The 18843-nt window shown below is 39.8% G+C and overlaps 1 protein-coding gene across 1 annotated transcript in view; it reads left to right on the forward strand.

The window, feature by feature from the left end:
- Positions 1-18843, forward strand: part of scin (scinderin) — a 117069-nt gene that overhangs the window by 15475 nt on the left and 82751 nt on the right. The window lies entirely within an intron of this gene.

Genomic DNA, 18843 nt, shown 5'->3' on the forward strand with positions numbered 1-18843 from the left:
CCAACAGATTTGTACTCAGACACAACCTGCAATCTGAAAGCCTAGCATACCCCTCATTCTATCATTATCATCACGCCAAGGGATCAGGCCTGTTCCAATGAAAACTGGAGACAGAAAAACCAGGAGCAGCAGCAGACATACCTCAACATGCTGTCTCATCCTGAAGAAGCTGTAAAACAGGACTACTTGCAGCCTAAGCAGCAAGTAATGGACAGAGCTGAGTGATTCCATAACTGAACGGTAAGATCTAAATTCTGTTGTCCTGCCACATGCAGACAAACAACCTAATGAAAGAGGTGGCTGCACAAACATTCCGATCCTCAAGTGATGGGGGAGCAGAGCACATCCATTCAAAATATAAGATTTAACCATTTACAAAAGTCTTCAACCAGAAGTGCTGAGAGGATGATCCATCTCAGCTTCCTCTGAAGGCCCCAACATCCTAGATGTCAATTGCAGCCCATTCGATTCACTCTATAAATTATCAAGAAACAGCTGAAGGCACTGAATCCTGCGAAGACTATGGGCTCTGATAATGTTCTGACACAATATTACAGACTTATACAATATTACAGAACTAGCTATGATCCTAGCAAACCTGTTCTGTTGCAGGTGCAATACTGGCATCTATCTGACAAAGCTGAAATTAAGCCCAAGTATATCCCTTTTGCAAAAGTAGGAAAAGTCCAATCCAACTAAATGCTGGCCCATCAGTCTGCTCTTGATCATCAGTAATGTAAAGGAAAAAGTCATAAACAGTGCTTTCAAGCAACACTTGCATCACAGTGACCTGCTCACTAATGCTAAGTTTAGGTTCCACTAAGACGTCTCAGCTCCTAACCTTATTACAGCCTTGGTCAAACATAGAGGGGAGAGGGATTGCCTTTGACATCAAGGCGCATTTGGCCAAATGTGCCACCATGGAATCCGAGCAAAATTAGTGTCAATGGGAATTAAGAAAATAAAACTGTCTGCTGGTGGAATCAGACCTGACACAAGTTAAAACCGAAAGAAGTGCGGGTGCTGTAAACCAGGGACAAAAAAAGGAAGCTGCTGGAAAAGCTAGGCAGGTCTGGCAGCATCTGCAAAGAAAAAAATCAGAGTTAATGTTTCGGGTGCGGGGACCCTTCCTCAGAACTTTAGACAGCACCTTCCAAACCTTTGACCGGCAATGTTTAGAAGGACAAGAGCGGTAGACATATGGGAACAGCATGACCTACAAGTTCCCCTCCAAACCTCTCACCTTCCTGACTTGGAAATATATCGCTGTTCCTTGACTGTTACTGGGTCAAAATCCTGCAATTTCCACCCTAAGGGCACATGGACTGTAGCAATTCAAAGAGGAAGGTTGTTTTCTTAAGAGCAACTACATATTCCCACATCCCCTGGATGAATAATAAAAAGAAATGTTCTTCCCTTCTTTGCCTGAAGCCAGTCTTTACCTTTCGCCCTGTGACCTCCGGCAAGGATATAGGGCTGAATCTACTTCAGCCAGAAAAGAGCTTGAAACATGGGCTTTTGTCATCAATCCAATCCCACTGGAGTCTGTATTGGCACGGTAGCATGCACCCCTCCCACCTCCCTATTTTCTGCATACAAACTGATGTTTTCCCAGCCACCATCAGTTTTGAGGAAAGGTCACTGGACCCGAAACAGTAACTCTGTTTTCTCCTTCACAGATGCTGCCAGACCTGCTGAGCTTTTCCAGCAACTTTGTCTCTTGCTTTTACTGTCTCCAGTTGAAAGGACTTAGACATTAATATTTACCCTCTCTGGCCATATTATGAACCTGCCTTACTCGGTCATCAAGTTCTATAATGGCACTGGAACACAGTGCTTCTGGTTCGGAGACATGCACTACAAGACCTCCTTGTAAGTATTCTTATCTTTGACAGTTGCCCTCTACTCACTGACCTACATCGAATTCCAGAAACAATGTATCCATTGTTAAAATCTCTTCAGCCTTATTTTCTAATCCCAATTCGGACCAGCCTTTTATCTTTTGTAAACTCCTCCAGCCCGAAAATAATCCAAAATATTTGAGATTCTAATTCTGGCCTCTGGAACATTCCCCCCCCCCTCCCCACCCTCCCCCAATTTTAATTACTTTATTTGTGTCCTTACCTTCAGCTGCCTAGCCCTAACATCAGAATCTTTCCTTAAACCTCACTCTCGCTTCCTCTCTGAAGGCATTTCTTAGAAGGTACTACTTCGAACAAGCTTTTGCTCATCTATCCTAACATTTTTCCTGAGTGCTGCAGTGTCACACTTGGTTTCTGAATGTTCGTTTGCAATGCTTTTGGGGATCTTTTCATTGTGTTGAAGGCATTGCTTAAATACTGTCTCTTATATTCTTGCTCTCCAGTTTTAAAGACTAGTATTTCATTAGCCCTTTTTCTTAAACAACACTTTCCACCTGCCCACTAAGTTTTATTCATGTACATGACTTCCTAAACCCTAAGACCTTCAACCTTACACTTATTTTTTCTTAAAGTAAAACTCTGATCTATTGTCTATTGGCCTGAAGGAATGCCCTCACACTTGCCTGTCTTGAGATTCTTCTGCTGTAGTTTTAAATTCACTCAAAATTGTAAAGAAACATTGATAAATTACAACCCCATCAACATTCTTCAATATTCCATGAATCATTGTGTCATGAACAAACTTAAATGATACAAAACAGCCGTTTGTCTAAGTCATTATACCTCTGTATGGTGATAAACCAGTCATAAAGGAAAGTAATGCATCACTGACACTGTTTACTTTCACATCATTGTTCACTGGCAGCGAATTGCACTATAAAGTGGCACGGTAGCTCAGAGGTTAACACTGCAGTCTCACAGCGCCAGGGACCTGGGTTCGATTCCAGCCTCGGGTCTGTGTGGAGTTTGCACATTCTCCCCATGTCTGCGTGGGGTTCCTCCGGGTGCTCCGATTTCCTCCCACAGTCCAAAGATGTGCAGGCTAGGTGGATTGGCCATGTTAAATTGCCCGTAGCATTCAGGGGTATGTGGGTTATAGGGGGATGAGTCTGGGTGGGATGTTTCAAAGGGTGGTGTAGACTTGTTGGGCCGAAGGGCCTGTTTCCACACTGTAGGAAATCTAATCTATGTCCAGGTTCAGTGCAATTAGTAGAATGGTTTTCCCCTAGCAACGCAATGAAACATTTTTAGAATACTATGTCTCAAAAGCTGATTACATGCATTTGTAAATAAGATTGAGAATGGAAGTGTACTGTTGGGTTTCCAGACTCAGATTCGGAGTACTCTACCTTGGACTCTCACAAATTGTTTACACTGCAGCAGTGGTTGCACTTTTAAAACCTTTATACTAACTTTGGGCACACGCCTGAGAAAGGTTGATCGTGTTCCTTGCCAAGCAAATTTATTTTATAGCTTCCAATGATTTGTGACCATTGAGCTGATCTCTTCTTACCAGCAGACGTAGCAGCTTTGGGCAAACATTGAGTAGTAGTTGAGAGTTGCTTATTAGTGTAGAAAGTGAATAGGGTTATGTGTATAAATGTTTAACCAATATGTTAATCATTATCACATCCAAAACTAGATTACTGGAAGATGCACTAAATTACAACAGTCCCAGGACTTATCCCTTGAAACTTAAACACAATTATTAACTCCATATCTGATGTCTCAATTGTCAAGTTCACTATCATGTTATACAGTTGTCTTCTGCTCGTTGTGATAAACAACAAAACTAAGTACCAGTATGTAATATTGTCAGGTCAAAGGGAACCACATCATTCAGCTCTGACTTACAGCAAAATGAATTGATATATTGTATCAAAGCAGTTCTGAAAAAAAACATTAAAATTACCTAAATTGTAAAAGGAAAAGGCTGTGTTCTGCCACTTCGACACATTTTATCACATATTCATTGCCATGTACAGTACAATATCACATGCTGAGCTCAAAGATTAGGTAAATAGGTTTTTTTGATTTCTGGATTTCCTTTTTCATTGTCATCACACGAATTTGATAACCTGACACTTCAGAGTCAACAACTCCATTATTGTTCTCAAAGAGTTGCAACACCATTCTAGTGCATAGCATTAAGCAAGTTTATTCTGCCATTATATGACAATCTCAACAGTGCTGCATCACTGAACAGGTATGTTTTTCAGCCCAAATGAGAGGCCATTTCTTGAGAGTTAATTCAACATGAAAATGAATAGGAGAAAATTTAAGGAAATTAAATTGTCTTCTGAGACAGGACAGTAATTTTAAAGTTGCATACATTTCATTTTCCAACACAGTCAGAGTAAATTATGCCTCGTAGTAAAACTTACAGGTTGTTGCCCCAGGTTTGTTGTTGATGTTTATTAGTAGACACAAACTTGCAATCTCTTACATTCATTCGGGAAGATAAACCCTTTCTCTAAGATGCCTGGTGTGGATTTAAAGATCTTTGTTGGCAATGCTTATAATTGATTAGAGGATGCGCTGTGTGAGAATGATAGCAACATTATCTATTGCTAGAATTAACTCCTGTGATCCTCAAAAGTAAAGTTTGTTTGATCTTTCTGTGTGATCTTTCTTGATTTGATTGTACTTTCAGGTCTATAAATTGTTCACAGCCTATTGAAAAACCCAGCAGTGGTGTGCAGAATGGTATCATCTCCCAAATCCCTTGAAAATCAGAAGACCAGTGCCTATCAGTTTTGGGCATTATTAATACTATTTTTGCTTGTGCCTTTTGCTAATTGTAATATTGATTTTTGCCTTTGGTTGGGTACATTATCTGATGTGGCAATGCTGATTTTATCTCTCATAAAGCAAGAAATTAAGTGAGCATGACATGGTCTTGACAAATTTGAAATGTTTCTTGCAGCTCATTATATATACAGGCGTGGAAGTGTCTGGTCTAGCAGTAAGCTATTCAGTTACAAGGAGCAACATGCTCTTAGCATTTTTATGCTTCAAGTGACCTGAGATAAGATGGAATCAAACATATATATCCTCAGTTCATATGTTATAATAGTGATGATATAATGAGCATGTCTTTTAAAGGTATACTGACCATGAAACATGCAACATCCCGCTGTTTCCAGAGATAAAAATATCCCAGATGTGTTGTACATAGCCACATGTTATTGACAAAACAGAGTTAATAAGATTAAAATTTCAAACTTCAAAGTAACACCTTTTAGATTTGATAACTCATCCTATTGTTCAGATGTTGCACTACAGAAATACAGAAGATAATTAAGTGAGTTGACTCTACACCTTTTATAAAGAAATAAAGACTTGCATTGAAGTAATCCTTTTCATTGCATTAGTCATTTAAATACATTTGAAAAAAAATTGAAAGAACTGTGAATGCTGTAAATCAGGAACAAAAACAGAAGTTGCTGGAAAAGCTCAGCAGGTCTGGCAGCATCTGGAAGAAAAAAAAATCAGAGTTAACGTATTGGGTCCTCTGATTTTTTTTCCATAGATGCTGCCGGACCTGCTGAGCTGTTCCAGCAACTTCTGCTTGTGTTTCTAAATACATTTGAAACTCAGTCAAGGTTGAGATGTAGGAAATGTGGCAATCATTTTGTTTTCAACAAGGTTCTACAAACAGCAATGTGGTCATGCTCAGATTTTCCTTGTCATGTTGTTATTTGAGAGATAAATATGGATTATGAAGTAAACCTCTGCTTTTCTTCAGAATAGATGTATGGGATGTTTAAGTCCATCTGAGAAGGCAGGCACAGTTGTTGTTTCAAATCCCAGCAGAAAAATGGTATTTCTGGTAATGTAATACTACAGGGTGGTATTTAATGGAGGTCTCACCTTGGGGCTGCTGAGCAGATGAAAGCCAGACGTTGTCTCTTGGAGAAAACCTACCACCTGAAGTGGTCAGTGGTGGGCCTTTCCTGGTGTCAAGCAGAGGCACTTCAATGGTTAACAATTCCAGGGAGGTCATGTAGTGGCTACTGATGGTGCTGGGACCAGTGCTAGATCCCAGATCAACAGACGAGTGACAACAGGACAATAGGCCACGACAGAGGGGTTGGAAGATCTGTACAATGCTGCAACTCTTTCTTGGACCCCTTCCTCACATCTGGACTGCTCAAGTAGTTGCTGGATGTCTGACAATGATAGCCCCTACTACCTCCAGCATTTCTTTGCTGTGCTTGCTGCCTGCTGACAAACCCACCTGCTGTTGGTTTAAAATTCCAGTGGAGACAGGACAAGTCCGTACTAAACATTTAAGGATCTGAATTGGCAATTGATTGAGAGAGATTTGGAGTGCCAAACTAAGTTCTGGTGGTAGGATTCTTATGAGACAGTGGTACTGGCCCTACCCTTTAAGGCAAAAGGCCGAGGTTCAAGCCCCAGCTTCTATGGAGGAATACAGTACCAAATCTGAGCGGGTTGATTCAAAAATAATATCCAAATCTTGTAAGTGGCGTAGTGTTCACCTGTTACTTTCCTGCCTGAATTGATTCCCGCACCGTCACCAAACAAACCGTAAGGAGGGAATTCAGTTCCACTCCACATTACCACAGTGTCAGGCTGGATTTCATGCTCAAGCTTTGAGGCTGGAACCTACAAGCTTCTGACTGAGAAATGAAAGTGAGCCACAACTCATTCCAAATGTTAATGCCAACATAGCAGGTGATTGTTGAGTGGAAGTTTCACTTCTGGAGCACAGTGTTGACGTGTAAGCCCTCTATGCATATTTGGATCCATTATATGCTGCTGCATACTGACTTCATATTTGAAAACCTAAGAATTCTTTCCTTAACTATGCTTCTCAATTAACTGCACACTGGATGATGAAATTCAAATTGATATTTGCACTTGACAGTGGTTTTCCTTAGAAATTACAAATCAGTTGATTTTGCAAGTATTGGAATGTTGTGCAGCTCTGTTACTTTTCCCAGTAATGTTTAAGGTTGAAATACTTTAAATAACACTACAGTCTCTGAATTTAAACTACGGGACTGATTGTAACAGGAAGATTGAGTTACATACCCTACCTGACTGACATCAATTAAAATCAACAGAAAAGGAACTGGAGCTGCGTATTTAATGAATGACTGACCAGCAAGTTCCACTTTACTGTCAGTTGGTAGAAGCTAAAATTAGTTCATAATATTCTAAAACTTCATTTTGATAAAGCAGGAATACATTTAGTCATTTGAAAACAAGGCAGTTTATACTAGAGACCATGATAATAAAAGTAGCTTTCATAGTGGCCTCATTGGACGTGGGTTGTGGTTTCAACACGTCAGAGACATTTGTGCATGTTTTTATTCCTGTGCTGTGAGGAAGTAAAGTGCAGCTGCTTATGAATAGCTCTATTTGTGATAAATAAGCCACACTTTTCTGGCACTTACCATATTGTGTAGTTAGGAGGTTTAGTATATTTTTGTGTTATAATCTGTGTTACTTAGTTTTATGCAGCAGCTACTTTTTCCCAACTGTATGTTAATCATATGCATCTTGGATCATGAATCTAATGCTATCACAAATCCAACAGTAGAAAATGTAAAAGTTTGGCTGCAATTCAGTCTACTATTAATGTGTTTTTGGAATTCTCCGTTCTTAATAAGCTAGCATATTTTGATATTTTGTTGACAGTTACTCTCAGTTGGCAACCATTACAGCTTAACAACTCACAGCTATTAAGATTTAGAATTAAAGTGTACTTGACTATCAATACTGTGCTCTCAAAAATTTGAAGAAGCTTAGTGTTAAGTCCATTATCACAATTTTTCATCTAAAGGCAGGATAAATAGATTCTTCTTTGGAATGTATCAGAGATTTTATTAAATTATTTGTTTTCTGCTTTCAGCCTAGTATAATCTTGGGAGTGACACTAACTGTTAATGGGACAAATGTTCTGTCATGAGAATGTGGTTGACATTTGTGGAGATGACATCTAGCTCTCTTGAATAGATGTCAATATACCTTTTTTTCCTAAACCACAATTGTCTGTGTTAGTGAGCTGACTGGCTTGTGAGACAGAGTAATGCTAATAGCATGGGTTCATTTCCTGCTACTGACTGAAGCTACCATGAAGGCCCTACTTTCTATCTTGTTCCTTGCCTGAGACACACTGACTTTCAGGTTAAACTCATCACCAGTTCTCTCTGTCTCTCTCTGTTGGTTTAAAATTCCAGTGGAGACAGGACAATGGTGACTTTTCCTTAGTTAACCTACTGTATTCTGACAATCGAGTAAAAATTTCAGTACGTGAATCCAATATGATGAAAAATTGGCAATACAATTCCTAGTCAAGATTGTGTATGATTTGAAGGGGAACCTGGCATTGATTGTGTTCCCATACACCTTTTGCCCTTGAGCATCTCTGGGAGTTATGGGTTTGAAAGGAGTTGTCAAAAAGAGTTGCTGCAGTTCATCTTATAGTATTACATACTGCAGCCACGGGACTGGACTGGAAAGAATGAATCTTTACAGAAGTATACTGGCTACCAGTTAAGTGGCTTCATTTATTCTTAAGTATTGTTTAAGTTTCTTAGGCACTGTGCGGTGGCAGTGTTTTATCAGTTTCCAAACTTCATTCTTGTAAGTGGTAGACCCACTCACGCTTTTGCCACCATGGAAGGAATAGGCAATTTAGGTACTGATGGAAGATCTGGGAGAGAAATCATAGGCAGGGCTGTGCAGACCTTTCTGCCACATTTTCCTGACATTTTTTTCATTATTATTGCCCAATTTACTTCCACTGCAGAATTTTTATTAATTCAATTCAAGCATACAATCCTTTATAAACAAAAATTGGCATTCATATTGAACTTTAAAGGATTTCTAAGTACTTTGAGCTGTGAAAATCCAGGCCAAAGAGTCTGCAACAAGACAGAGACAAGTTATGTGAGCAAATAAAAAAAAATTGCAGATGCAGTATAATCAGCATGTTAAGTTCCTTTGGAATAAATAGTAGAAAGGTGGGACATTATTTAAATGGAGAGAGACTACAAAAACCTGTTACACAGCGATTTGAGTGTCCTGGTAAATGAATCACAAAAAGCGAACATGCAGGTATAGAAGTGATGGGGAAAGCAAATGGAATTTGGTCTTTATTGCAAAGAGAACAGAAAGTAAAAATATTGACATAATGACTCTTGTAGACTGTTCAAGTTTCATTTCAGTCATTAGAACCTTACTATAATTGCTTGATTAAATTACTCCATTATCATTTCCTCCGTGATCTATTCAGAATGTTTTAGCTTGCCAATTTTATTAGAGTAATAAAGATTGAAGAGTAATATCATAGATGAAACCATGCAATAAACTGAATGTAACTCAAGGTAAGTTACTGAATGAAGTTGTATTTTCAACAGTTCTATAGTTCCATGCCAAACTTAATGACTATAGCCATTAAGTTAAACTCTTCTCATCTGTTTATAAAGTTACTACATTCACCTCTGCAGCTTTTTGCGATGCATTTGCTTTTTCCTCACTCTGATTTTAGCGTGGTATCAACCTGTGCTTCTTCTTATCCTTCTTATTGAAATTAAAGTGTTTTTTAGATTTAAAATTTTACATTTGGAAAAAATTGCTTTGTCTTCAGTTGGAGTAATAAATTTGTAATCTGTTCATCTTCTTCAAATGTGTAACTGTGAACATTTAATTTACCTTTTACATTGGAATGAAGTTGTATTGTGGGAACTTCCGGACACCTGTGAAATACTATTTAGTGTTGACAATAATTATAGCAATAATATGTTACTTTTCCTTGATGTCACTGCCAGCATTGATTAAGGAAGAAACAGATGAAAGAATATTAATTCATTAGCTGACACACCATAGAAGAACAGAGAGCATTTATATTGGTGAATGATAGTTTAACTAATGGGGTGAGCGGAACATGCTTCATCTTGCGCAATTCTGCAGACACTGGATACATTGGATATTGTCAAATCCCGAATTATAATTTTTTCATTGCTTTATTCTTGCCCTAGATTTAATCTCTTTATTCAGCAGCTTTAACATGTTCTATTCCTCTTAAAATATTAACATTTGATATTCATTACACTAGATGGTAGCTTAAAAGATCTTTAAAAACGTTCTTTCAAATTGATATGTCAGAAATAACCGCTTCAGTTTGGAAATAATCTCTTTGATCTTTCACGTGTAACCTATATGAACAAAGGCATGAATGTGGGTATAATATTGAAGTATTTATTTGCAGTAGCAAATCTGTAACTTTGCTCTCCCTGACACACGCATTAACTTGGTAAAACATCAAAGCTATTGAATCCACGAGATCATGAGTCTCCTAGACCTCATACCCTGCATGCAAGTCTGTTAAAAGAAGAAGCACAGAATTGATTGTCATATTTTAAAACTCTCTGGAATTTGGAAATTACCTAGAAGATTGGAAAATTGCAGTCGTAACATGCATTTTCAAAAAAAAAGAAGGGATCATATTTCAAGATAATAAAATGTGAGGCTGGATGAACACAGCAGGCCAAGCAGCATCTCAGGAGCACAAAAGCTGACGTTTCGGGCCTAGACCCTTCATCTGATGATGAAGGGTCTAGGCCCGAAACGTCAGCTTTTGTGCTTCTGAGATGCTGCTTGGCCTGCTGTGTTCATCCAGCCTCGCATTTTATTATCTTGGAATTCTCCAGCATCTGCAGTTCCCATTATCTCTCAAGGGATCATATTTGCATGGATAAAGGAATGGTTATATAACTGAAGGCAAAAAGCCACAAGAAATTGCTTAGTTTTCGGCGAGCAAATTATACCCATTGAAGTGCCCCTGGGATAAGTGCTGGGTTGTAACTATTTACCATCCATATTAATGATTTTGATAAATTAACTGAATGTAAGACAACTAAATTTGCTGATAACACAAAGATAAGTAGGAAATCAAGTTGCGATGTGAATGCAAAGTGATGAACTTGCAGGTTAGGAGAGCAGAATTAGAATGTGTCTCATCATCATAAAACTGACTTTGGAGAAAGTATCTCAGAATTTTCAGTCCATTGTGGTTGGGTTTTCTGGAAATCAGTCCCGGTGACCCTGGAATGATTTACAGAGTCTGCCAGGTACAGAGGCAACTTAAGCCGAAGACTTGCCTCAGTAGTCCAGCACAGTATCAAAGTTTGAATGAAAAATAAAATGAAACATAAAACTGCCCTCACTGCTTCCAGACTGCCTTAGTTTGCAATAAATATAAGAATTATAGAATATTGCAAGATATTTTGCAAACAGTGAAGTTTTTCTTGGCCCCAAGTAACTGTTGTAAAGCAGGAAATGTGACAGTCACAGATCTTGCAAACAACATGATAATGACTAGATAGTGATAGTAGGAACTGCAGATGCTCCAGAACCAGAGATGACAAGGTGTAGAGCTGGATGAACACAGCAGGCCAGTCAGCATCAGAGGAACAGGAAAGCTGACGTTTCAGGTCTAGACCCTTCTTCAGAAAGGCCTTCTGAAGAAGGGTCTAGGCTCGAAACGTCAGCCTTCCTGCTCCTCTGATGCTGCTTGGCCAGCTGTGTTCATCCAGCTCTATACCTTGTTATAATGACTAGATCATTTGCTTTTGTTTGCGATATTGAATAGAAGGTAAGTTTTGGTCAGGACATTGGGGAGAACTCCACTGCTCTTCCTCAAGTTGTACTATAGGATCCTTTACTTCCACCTTAGTAAATAGCTGCATGAGAGATCTCAAATGCTCTGCTGAGGGAGTTATTATTTCTCAATTTTGCAGAGTTAGTGGAATTATTCTGTACTGTTACAGAGGATGCTGTCACAATGTTTGGGGTTTACTATAGGCCTCTTAACAGTCAGAGGAGATAGAAGAGCAGATATATAGACAAATTTTGGCAAGATGTAAGAGTACAGGGGTTGTTGTCATGGGTGATTTTAACTTTCCATGTATTGACTGAGACTGACTCAGTGCTTGATGTGCGGATGGGGCAGCGTTTGTATAGAGCATCCAGGAGGGCTTCTTGGAACAGGATGTAGATAGTCCAACTAGGAAAGGGGCCATACTGGACTTAGAATTGAGGAATGAACCTGGTGAACTGGTTGATGTCACCAGTAGGGGAGCAGCTCAGGAACAGTGATCACAATTCAGTAAACTTTAAAATACTGATGGATAAAGACAGGAGTGGTTGTCAGGTGAAGGTATTAAAATTGTTAAATTGGGGGAAGGCTAATTACAACAATATTAGGCTGGAACTGAAGAACGTAGATTGGAGGCAGATGTTTCAGGGCAAATTAACATATGGTATGTGGGAGGCTTTCAAGTGTAAGTTGCTGAGAACTCAGGACCAGCACATTCCGAGAAGGATGAGGGATAAGTATGGCAACTTTAGGGAATCTTGGATAACAAGAGATATTGTTAGTCTTATCAAAAAGAGAAAGGAAGCATTTATCAAGACTAGGACGCTGGGAACACACAAAGCAAGGGTGGATACAATGACAGTCGAGAGAAACTTAAGCAAGGAGTCAGAAGGGCTAAAAGGAGTCATGAAAAGCCATTGCCTAACAGGATTAAGGAAAACTCAAGGCTTTATATACATTTATAAAGAGCAAGAGGGTAGCCAGGGAGAGGATAGACCCACTGAAAGGCAGGGAAGGGAATTTATGCCTGGAGCCTGAGGAAATGGGCAAAGTATTAAATGAGTACTTTGTCAGTATTCACCATAGAGAAGGACTTGGTGGGTGATGAGTCTGGGGAAGGGTGTGTAGATAGTTTGGGTCATGTTGAGATCAAAAGGGAGGAGGTATTAGGAGTCTTCAAAAACATTAAGGTAGACAAGTCCCCATGGCCTGATGGGATATACCCCAGAATACTGAGAGAGGCAAGGGAGGAAATTCCTGGGGCCTTGATGGAAATTCTTGTATCCTCACTAGCTACAAGGGAGGTCCCAAACGATTGGAGAGAAGCTAGTGTTGTTTGTTTATTTAAGAAGTGTGGCAAGGATAATGCAGCAAATTACAGGCCAGTGAGCCTAATGTCAGTAGTAGGGAAATTATTTGAGAGGATTCTTCGAGACAGGATTTACTCCCACTTTGAATAAGTGGGCATATTAGTGAGGGGCAACATAGTTTTGTGAAGGGGAGGTCATGACACTAATTTGGTTGAGTTTTTTGAGCAAATGACTAAGTTGTTTGATGAGGCTCGGGCAGTGGATGTTACATACATGGTCTTCAGTAAGGCCTTTGATAAGGTATGTCATGGCAGGCTGATACAGAGGGAAATGTCGCATGGGGTCAGACGTGAGTTTGCAAGATGGATAAAAAACTGGCTCGGCCATAGAAGACAGTATGGCAGTGAAAAGGTGCGTTTCTGAATGGAGGGCTATGACTAGTGGCATTCCTCAAGGATCAATGTTGGGTCCCTTCCTGTTTGTAATACATATAAATAATTTGGAGGAGAATGTAACTGGTCTGATTAGTAAGTTTGTCGATGACTCAAAGGTTGGTGGAATTGTGGATAATGATGAGGACCATCAAAGGATACAGATCGGCTGGTGACTTGGGCAGAAAGATGGTGGATAGAGTTTAATCCAGAAAAATCTGAGGTAATACATTTTGGAAGGTCTAATCCAGATGGAAAAGATAGAGTAAACCGCAGAACTCCTAACAGTACTGATAGGCAGAGGGATCTGGGTATACAGGTAGACAGATCACTGAAAGTGGCAACACAGGCGGAAAAGGTCATCAACAAGGCATATGGCATGCTTGCCTTCATCGGCTGGGACATTGAGTTTAAAAATTGACAGATAATGTTGCAGCTTTATAGAACCTTAGTTAGGCCGCTTTTGGAATAATGTGTTCAATTCTGGTCGCTGCACTACCTGAAGTAGGTAGTGACTTTGGAGAGGGTAGAGAAAAGATTTACCAGGATGTTGCTCAGTTTTGAGTGCATTATCTATGAGGAGAGGTTGGAGAAACTTAGGTTGTTCTCACTGGAACAACTGAGGTGGGTGGGTGGCGGGTGTGACCTGATTGAGGTCTACAAGATTATGAAGATCATGGACAGAGTGCACAGTCAGAAACTTTGTCGCAGGGTGGAAGAGTGTGTCTGGGGTCCATAGTTGTAAGGTGCAAGGGGAAAGGTTTAAAGCTGATGTATGAGGCAAGGTTTTTTTACGCAGAGGGTGGCGGGTGCCTGGAACTTGCTGCCAGGGGAGATTGTGGAAGCAGATAGTTTTGAAAGGCTTCTTGACAAATACGGAATAAGATGGAAATAGAGGGATGCGGGTCCCCTGAAGGATAAGGGGTTTTAGTTGCAACGGGCAGCATGTCGGTGCAGGCTTGGAGGGCCGAAGGGCCTGTTCCTGTGCTGTAATTTTCTTTGTCTTTAGTTCTTTGAAGGAGTTGATAGTTTGTGAGTCAGAAGGGAAACTTTGGAAGGGATTGTGTGGGAAATTGTTGCAGATCCCCTCAGACTGCACGATGACATGGACATGGAAACAGATGCCTGAGAAGGAAGAATACAAATGCAAAGGGAGGCAGATCAGCTGTAGGTCTTTTATTTTCCTAGCCGAAGGTCTGGTTGAGCTGTTATTTCTTGAAAGAGCTTCTCTTCCCTGCACTTCGGCCAGGCAGAGAGTGTTTACAGCATTGCACCACCTCCTTAAAGTGGACCCTCAGGCATTGAGCAGGGAGAGGATGGCATTGTCAATATCCAACAAGGCTACCTGAGGATCATTCCATGCTACAAATGATGGACATTGCCAACATGCCTCAGTTTATAACTATCATTGCTTCCACACGATCACAAAGACTTTCTGTGCTTTGTGAAGAGTTTCATAGCCTCCTGCCTAAGAAGAGAGGAGCAAGAGGAGAGGGCATGTTACTTTGCCAATATAATTCCTTCCGAATGATTCATGGTATCATTGGTTGTAAACAAATGGCTCTGCCTTAAACAGTTCCATTCACTGAAATACATTGGTGATGAATTGCTACTACCCCAGCAGCGGTCATGATGTTTTTCTCCTGCTTGTCAGCTGTTCCTGCCATTTTTGAGTCACCACATCGAACCCGAGGTTGGCCACTCAGGAGTAAGGGCTACCTGCTCCACACTTGGCTAGTGATTCCTCAGGGTGGACCTCTCAAGGGCAATTCTTCTTATGAATTATGATTTCTCTTGTCTACCCTGTCCTCTACACCCTCACAGAAAGATTATATGCTGGGAGCTGTTACAGTTATTTACATTAGCATTTTATTTACCATTTAAATACACGATAGGTTTCCATGAAACATTTATAATAGGATGTTGTGCACCTTATGCTTCATGACTCAGACATTTTTGAAGGGAAGAAGTAGGAACTTTTATCCAGAGTAAACGTTTGCTTTCTGCAGAGATTACACTTCACTGTAATTTCACAAGAAGAGGCATTATAGAAGAGGCATCAGAGATTAGATTTGATAGTAACAACAAACAGCTACAGGAATCACAATGCTTGTTCAACACGTTCAGTGAATATATTGCAGACAGCTTGCCGACTTTGTGCTGTCTGCTTATTGGAGAGCTTTCAATTTATTGCTAGATGCACCAGATATCATTAAGAGGCTTGTTGCTCTTAATGTCTGAATTTCCTAAAGCTAACCTGCAACTTTAAAAGGTGAAGAGCGTAGTGGTTAGAGCAGTTGCTTTTGGGAACTGAATCTGGCCTTCAAAACAGTGGAGTTTGTTAGCACATGGGCGAGATAGGGTTCTCAATTCTGGGACACTGCACTTCAGATTTTTCATTTCACAGGAGGCATTGTTGGTGAAGGTGGAAAACAGGGAGATGTCCTGTACCAGAAGAGGGCCACGAGGCTGTCCACACACATGTTCAGAAGTGAGTGGGAATTGATAATCATTGCAGTTAGCATCAATGTCCTGACCAACTGAATGCAGTATTGGAAGAGATTCAGGGACCCTCATCAGTAGTCATGATCACTGAATACATCCTCAAAATCCAAAATACGATGAAGTACCACAAACCTAAAACATTGTTACACCACATCCTCAATCACTGCTTTACCAATGCTGTGTTGATGAAGATTCATGGCACACATGTGTGCTTCATTTTACTTGTATCTTTGGAACTGCTGCAAGCTTCGCAGCTACAGTTCAAGCTAGCATACATTGCTAAATAGTTGGTCACATTCTCCCCAATTCTTGCAGTGAAAGATGATGCATAATTGTAAACACCTTAAACATGTACTTGACCAAAGCTGAGACTTACGTCCACTCTGATCAGACAGGTTTTTGGATGTATTACACAGGGGGTGCATTCCCACAGACCCAGGTAGTCATTGACTACCCAAATGAGGTAAGTAGATCACTTTATATGTTCATTATTTAGAACGGAGTGAAGTCCTTTAATGTTCAAACAATATGTCACCACCACAAGGTTATTATGCAAAATACCTGCAATGATGTCTTCTTCTATGCCAATCCCATCTCCCATAGACCTTCATACCTCCAGGCAGAGTTAGTGGATGATTTTTTTTGGAGATAAGGGACACCCTCCAAGGAAGTGGCAAATTTAAAATGTGAGGCTCTCAACTGTTCAAATGCAGACAAGGTACAATTGGAGCCGCAGAAGGACAAGGTCATCCCTTGAACAGATTAATCAGCTTTTTTGTTGCTGAAGATGTGCTTCATTTGCGTGGACATTTCTGATGATACCCATCAGTTTTCACCAGGAAGATTTTACTCCTACCCCTAATATGGACATTCATGTATTCAGAGGGAACAAGGAAGTGCAACTAATGCTATAATGAAATCGGCTATGTTTCAAGCATAAAGCAAGGTCAAAGGACTTATACAGAAAATTTCTGAAAGGAGAACCCACCATTCCTGGTTAACTAAAGAGGTTAGAGTAAACACCAAATGTAAGGATAAAAGCTTTTTACTTCACAAAGATGAGTAGAAAGTTAGACTATTTGTCAGAATATGAAGAACAGCAGAAAAATAACTAAAAGGTTAATAAGGAGGGAGAAAATAGTCTATGAGATGAATAGCTAGGAACATGAAACTATATTCTAAGAATTTTGATAGCTGTTTGAAAAGGGAAAGATTAAGTTATGTGAGTATTGGTCCTTTGGAGAACATGAATGGTTGGTAAATAGTAGAGAATAAAGAGATAATGAATCAAGTAAACAAATATTTTGATAACAAAGTGTGAAGCTGGATGAACACAGCAGGCCAAGCAGCATCTTAGGAGCACAATTGCTCCTAAGATGCTGCTTGGCCTGCTGTGTTCATCCAGCTTCACACTTTGTTATCTTGGATTCTCCAGCATCTGCAGTTCCCATTATCTCTGATAACAAATATTTTGATTCTGTCTTCACTGCAGAAGAAACAAAAAAAGTCAATTAATAGCTGTAAATAGCAGGAAATAGACAGAAAGGAACTTTGGTGAAATTACAATCATAAAGGAAATGAATCTAAGCAAACTGAAGGATTTGTGGTTCAGTGGACCAGTTCTGAGGAAGGGTCACCGGACCTGAAATGTTAACTTTGATTTTTTTCTTCAGATGTTGTCAGACCTGCTGAGCTTTTCCAGCAACTTCTGTTTTTGTTTGTGAAGAATCTGTGGACTGTCAAGACTGTGGGTCCAGATAGATTTCGTCATGGGGTCTTTTAAGAAGTTGTTAATGTTCTATGTAGGTGTGTTGTTAGTATTTTAAAATTCCCAGGATTCAAGAAAGGTTACATTGGATTGCCGTGCAATAATACATGTGAGGAATAGGCTATGTGAAGAGGAAAGAAGGACACCATTTGTTGAAGATGAATGTGTGGTAATAATGTGAGATCGGATGAGATGAGGGTGAGTATAAGTTTTGGCTGTACAGATGAGGATAGTGGAGAAAGGAATGAGTGAAACTGCAGAGTTTGTTGGTTTAAGGAGTGCTGTGGAGGAAAATAGTAGGAAGATCAGATTGCAGGATTGGCTCACTTTACAGACTTACCAATAGTGCAAGCTTCCTTGAGTACTGCACTGAATTTTCGCCTGACATTATGTGCTTAGGTCATGAGACTGGGCCTTGAAGCCTAGATCTTCAATTTTGAAAAAATTGTTTGGAAAGGAAAATGAAGCCTAAATTCTTGAAGTATGCGTCCCTATTAAATTAGGCAAAATCCATTGAACTTTGCTGTTTGTGTTCTTGTTTAGTTGGCTCCCTTGTGTTGGATAAATATTTCTCGGAGTTTCCTCAACATGTTATCGATTTTTGCTGCAGATATATAAAAAAAACTTAATTGAGGAAATCTTTGAACTCAGAATAGCTTGGTAAATAGTGATAACTTTGGCAGTGGCTCACCATGTTTATATAATATAATGTACAGTAACAACCGATTTTAGAGAAGATGGTCCGATTCTCCTCTTTTATTCCCATGTTTTGGATGTTATATTGGCACATTTCTTTTGCGGGCTGTTCCTTTGAGCACCAAACTATGCAGATTAAAGCCCATTACTTTATCCAGATGTAACTGTGGACTTGTATGTTCCTACTTGTGCTGCAGGAACAGGAGAGCAGTAAACCATTTAATTGTTCCAAATGGGTTAGAAGTCCCGCTTCAAGCTATGCCATACTCTTGCCTGCTTGCTGTTGGTATTTACACTCCTGATCTCCCATCCACTGCATAAAATTCATCCCACTGCTTCCGCTCTGTAATTCAAAAATAATGCATTCTGAAAACATTAGAAAAATGAAAATTGACCATCAGACTACACCAATTACTACCTAACTAAGTGGCTTCAGGTACAATCCTCAGCATTTAAATGTTGCTACATTGTTTCGCACTGGGTGTTTATTTATGCAGATCAGCTGAGGTCTCGTGCCATGTTGTCATGCCACCATAATGCCATAAAATCATGCTTCAGAAAATGAACCCACGTTGTT

This window comes from Stegostoma tigrinum, chromosome 2 (assembly GCF_030684315.1).
Source record: "Stegostoma tigrinum isolate sSteTig4 chromosome 2, sSteTig4.hap1, whole genome shotgun sequence".
Classification (NCBI taxonomy): Eukaryota; Metazoa; Chordata; class Chondrichthyes; order Orectolobiformes; family Stegostomatidae; genus Stegostoma; species Stegostoma tigrinum.